Raw genomic sequence first — 5,292 nt, forward strand, 5'->3', positions numbered from 1 at the left:
AGCTTAAAAGCTGAGGTATGTCTGATTCAAGCCATGGTCTTTTCAGTTACTTGTTATACATCTGAAAGTTGGACAGTGACTAAGGATGACAGAAGACTTGATGCCTTTGAGTTGTGGTACTGGAGAAGAGTACTGAAAATTCCATGGATTGTCAGAAGAATAAACATGTCTGTCCTGGAGAAAATGAAATCAGGTTGCTCCTTTGAGCCAAGGTTACTGAAACTCCATCTCACATATTTTGGGCATGTCGTTAGTAGGGGACAATCCTTGGAAAAGGACATCATGCTTGGAAAGGTAGAGGGTCAGTGAAAAAGAGGAAGACTCTCATCAAGATAGATTGATACAGTAACTGCAGCAAGTATAGGCTCAAGTGAATCAGATATGGTGAGGATGACACAGATAGGGCAGGGTTCAGGTCCGTAGTTCATAGAGTTGCTCTGAGTAGCTTTCTACTTGATGACAAGTAACAATAGCATTGTTAAATGGCACAGGATATGGCAAGATTTGATCTGTTGTTCATTGGGTCACTGAGTTATAGTCAATTCAACAGCACATAACAACTTTGTTAAGTTAAAGGGAAGGAACTCAGGATAGTCTGAGCTGCAAGTACTAATTATCTTACACTGTTGTCTCCTGTGGAGGGTGGGTTGCAGAGATCTTGGCTAGTTTGGGCTGCCTTGGCTGATCTGTACTGATCTACTAGAGCTGCAAGCCTCACCTCTTTACCAGTCAAATTAAGCCCAACATGTGTCAGTGAACAAGCATAATTAGGGAGTTCTCCGGGCCTAGTGGTAAGAAATTGAATTGCTGTCCCAAAGGCATGCAGTTTGAATTCACTAGTTGCTCCCCAGATGGACCATTAGTCTACTATCCTAAGATTTACTGCCTCTGAAAATCCACTGGAGGGTCAGTTATGAATCGAGTCTGACTCGGACAGCATACAAAAACTAAAGTGCTGTGTTGGGCATCAGGAACGTGGTAGAAGACGACCAGATTCTGTCTTCAAGGTCAGTGGTGAGTATTAGGACAAAGAAGTACAGAAATGGTTCCATATAGAAAAAACCAGGAGTCAGAGAATGCTCCCAGAAAGCATGGCCTTTGAGGTGGACCTTTAAGGCCTAGTGAGCGCTCCCCAGACACTGCTAGAACACCTGCCCATTAAACAGGAGAAAACTGAGCGGCCCACCCAAGAAGGCCTCACTTGGAAGAGTTAGGTCCGAGTCCACAGGCCCAGCTCTCCTTGGGGGCGGAGCCTCACCCAGGTGTGCGGCGGCAGCACTTCGCCGAGGCAGGAAGTGTGTCCCCAGCGGCGGCCCGTGCAGCGCTCCCGCGAGACGCTCACCTGGGCCCCAGGTGAGCTGTTAGGGGGCCAGGGGGAGGGGCCGATGCAGAGGCGCTCACCTGGCGGGACAGGTAAGCCCCGCGCGGGCCCAAGGGGGCGCGTACCGGGGAGGAGACAGTGTGAGGGACCCCCGAGCGTGCACTCGGGCCGGGGAAGGTCCCTAGACCTGTTCCGTTCAGGCTACTCTCTGACTTCCGGGGTGCGCGGGCCCGCCCGGGCAGCGGCCTGAGCGGGCGCCGGGGCTCGACGGGCAGAACGCGGTGAGGGGCGCCGGCCCCGTCCTCAGGGCGGCGCTGCTCTGCGGGGGGAGCCGTGTCCGCCTGGGGGCGGTTCTGAAGCGCTCCCGCTGACGAGCGGTGTCGGCGGGAGGCGCTGGGTCCGCTCGCGCAGGGCCCCCAGCAGCTGGCCGTGGTTCCGAGGGCAGTGCCGGTGCAGGGCCGTCGCTCGCTCGGAGGCATTGGCGGGCTCCAGGTCTCCCTTGTCGCCCGGACTGAGTGCTGGCGGATGGGGGAGTCGCGGGCTGCGCCCTGGAGGCTGGAGGCTGAGGGTGGGGGGGTGAGACTAGGGTCAGGAGCGCGGCGCCATACCCGATGGCTGTTCAGTGAGCAGGGAGGGGCTGGAGGGAGAGGACGGTGCGGAGAACGACCTCTGAGTGTGTGCGTGTTCTCGGGAGCCAAGGGAGGGCTTGAGGAAGCATCCGTGAGAAGTCTTGGGGGAGCAGGCCTGGTACCCCGCGAGCCCCCTCCCTGGGGCCGCGTACTGCGCTGACGCCCGGCATCGCAGGATCTCCCATAAGCCTGGTCAGCTCTTCTTGGTCTTTTAGCTTCTCAGTAGGCTGAGAGGATATGTCTTTCCTTTTTACAGACGAGGAAATTGAGTCTTGCCCCAGGCCTTTTACGCCAGGGCCACCCCCTCACTAAACCGAGTGACCGCTGTTCCTAGGATTTTGAAGGAAGGAAAGCAGTAGGGAAGGGGAGATGAAGCCCGTAAGGAGGCTGGGTTTGACTTCAGGGATCAAGGCCTAGAAGGAAGGAGGGATCTGAGGTTAGGCCCTGTCTGTAGCCCCCTTCTTGACTGTTCCTGTGCCACCCCGGCTACCGAAGTATGTTATAGCTCCTGCTCCTTTCCAGCTAACTGTCCCTGGGAAGGTCATGTCACCTCTCTCAGCTTCAGACTCCTGATCTGTATAGTAGGAATAATACTTGTAGGGCAATTGAGAGTCTTAAGTAAGGCAAAAGACCTCTTGGGTTGGAGGCCAGTAATGCTGTGTCCCTAAACATTTAACACAGTACTGGGCATATTGTAGTAGGTGCTCTGTAAGTATTTACTGGATGAATGTAATGAGTAATAGTCTTCCAGCCTTAAGGATGATCCATCCCAACATCAGTAACTCTTTGATGTTCTTACCAACCCTATGTCCTCCAGAGCTCAGAATGATGGAAACCCTGTAAATGCACTCACCCTCCACACCCAGACTAGGCCACAAGATTCAGGGCTTTTCATATGGACTGTCCTGAGTACAAGCTTCTTCCTAGAGCTAGCAGCTGGTTCCCTTCCCTTCCCCTCCCCTCAGTTTCTCACCCCCAACTTTCACCCCTGCCCTCCTTTGAGAAATAGGATGGAGGAGTGGATAAGAGTCTAGAGCCAGGCTGCTTGGGTATAAATAGATGTGTAGCCCTAGGCAAGTTATTTATCTTTTCTGTGCTGCAGTATGTTGTTAAGTACTGTTGGCTCAGACTCTTAGTTAACCCTATATTGAGTGGGACAAAACCCTGCCCTATCCTATGATACATCATAATCTATGCTGTATCCATTGTTGTAATTCATCTTATTGAGGATCTCCCTCTCCTTTACTGACCCTCTACTTTTCCAAGCATGATGTCTTTGTCCAAGGACTTGCCTCTCTTGATAACATTCTCAAAGCATGTGAGACAAAATCTCACCATCTTTGTTTCTAAGGAGCACTCTGATTCCACTTCTAAAACAGATTTATTTGTTCTTTTGACAGTACATGATATACTCAATATTCTTCACCAACACCAAAATTCAAAGGCATTGATTCTTCAGGCTTCCTTACTCATTGAGTAACATTCCCATGCATATGAAGTAATGGAAAATATCATGACTGGGGTCAGGTACACCTTGGTCTTTAAACTGACAACATTGCTCTTTTGGACTTTAGAAGGAGCCTATTTGTCCATTGCTGTGTAGTTGTTATGTGCTGTTGAGTAACCTGTGACTCATAACTGCCCTATGTACAACAGCCCTAAACCCTGCTCTATCCTGCGCCAATCCTATTGCCTCTGACACACCTACCCCATTATCCAAGTCACTGAATCAATTCATCTCATCGAGGGTCTTCCTCTCCTGCACTGTCCCTCCACCCTCCCAAGCATGACATCCCCCTCCAAGGACTGGTCCCTTCTTGCAACATGTCTAAAATATGTCAGACGAAGCTTCAGAATCCTTGCCTCCAAGGAGCAGCCTGGTTTAACCCTCTCTAGGACAAACCTGTTCGTTCTCTTAGCAGTCCATGCTATATTCAATACTCTTCTCCAGCACCACAGCTTAAAGGCATCAATTTTCCTTCTTTCCTCCTTAGTCATTGCCCAGCTCTCTGATGCATAGCAAGTGATTGCAAAGACCATGGCCTGTATCAGGTGCACCTTAGTCTCCAGACTGACATCATTGCTCTTCAGTACTCTTAAGAGACATCTCTGACAGCAGACTTTCCCAACACAAAACGTCTTTAATTTCCTGGCTGCTGGTGCCAAGAGTTTTGATTGAGGAGCCAAGCAAACTAAAGCTGTTAATAATCTCAATCTCTTTACCATCCATCACAATGCTGCCAGTCAGCCCAGTGGTTACAATCTTTGTTTTCTTGATATTGAGCTTTAATCCATAACGAAGACTGCAGTCCTTGACCTTCTGCAGCAAGTGCTTCAGGTCCTCCTCAGTTTCAGCAAGCAGGGTTGTACCATCTGCATCACTCAGATTGTTGATGAATTTTTCTCCAATCCCGATGCCACATTTCTCCTCATAGAGCCCAGCTTCTTGGATAATCTGTTCTGCATATAGATTGAAAGGGTATAGAGAAAGGTGAGGTGAGATAGACTGGCATGGGGCATGACTCAAAATATATGACTTATGCTGAAACTTAAAAGGTGAGGAAGAATGGGGTTGCTTTCATAGTTAAAAGTCATTTCTAGATCCATCTTGAAATACAGTATTGTGAGTGACAGGATAATATCTATATACAAAGTCCAGTGAATATCATTATCATTCAGATATATGCGCCAACAACCAGAGCCAAAGAAGAGGAAATAGAAGATTTCTACCAACTTTTGCAGTCAGAGATCGATTGAACATGCAATCAAGATGCATTAATAATAATAGGTGACTGAAATGCAAAAGTTGGAAACAGAGAAGAAAGATCAGCAGTTGGAAAACATGGACTTGGTGACAGAAATGAAGCTGGAGATAGAATGATTGAATTTTGCACAATTAACAATTTATTCACTGCAGATGTTTTATAAGAAACAGAAACACAGGCTATACACATGGATTTCACCTGATGGTATGCATAGACATCAGATTGATTACATCTGTGGCAAGAACCACTGGAGAAGCTCAATATCAGCTGTGAAAACTAGGCCAGGTGCTGACTGTGGAACAGACCACCAACTACTCATATGCAAGTTCAAGCTGAAGCTGAGGAAAATTCCACAGGAGCCAAAATATGACCTTGAGTCTATCCCACATGAATTTCAAAACTATCTCAAGAATAGGTTTGAGGCCTTGAACACTAATGAGTGAAGACCAGATGAGCTATGGGAGGATATCAAGAATATCATCCAAGAAGAATGCAGGCGAGCTCTGGTGGCTTAGTGGTAGGAAACTGCACTGCAGTCCCAGAGGTGTGCTGTTCAAATCCACCAGATGCTCTGCTG

At 48.7% G+C, this 5,292-nt stretch overlaps 1 protein-coding gene across 1 annotated transcript in view; it reads left to right on the forward strand.

Annotated features, from left to right (window-relative positions):
- The first annotated feature begins 1,351 nt into the window (after positions 1-1,351).
- LOC102844292 (chromosome unknown open reading frame, human C1orf172) overlaps positions 1,352-5,292 on the forward strand; it is an 11,670-nt gene continuing 7,729 nt past the window's right edge. Inside the window, exon 1 of the mRNA XM_006883473.1 lies at positions 1,352-1,413. The gene's annotated coding sequence lies outside the window, so the exon portion shown is untranslated. The remainder of the gene's footprint in view (positions 1,414-5,292) is intronic.

Source organism: Elephantulus edwardii, unplaced genomic scaffold (assembly GCF_000299155.1).
Source record: "Elephantulus edwardii isolate Elephantulus edwardi_28Jun2011 unplaced genomic scaffold, EleEdw1.0 scaffold00028, whole genome shotgun sequence".
In the NCBI taxonomy this organism is placed as follows: domain Eukaryota; kingdom Metazoa; phylum Chordata; class Mammalia; order Macroscelidea; family Macroscelididae; genus Elephantulus; species Elephantulus edwardii.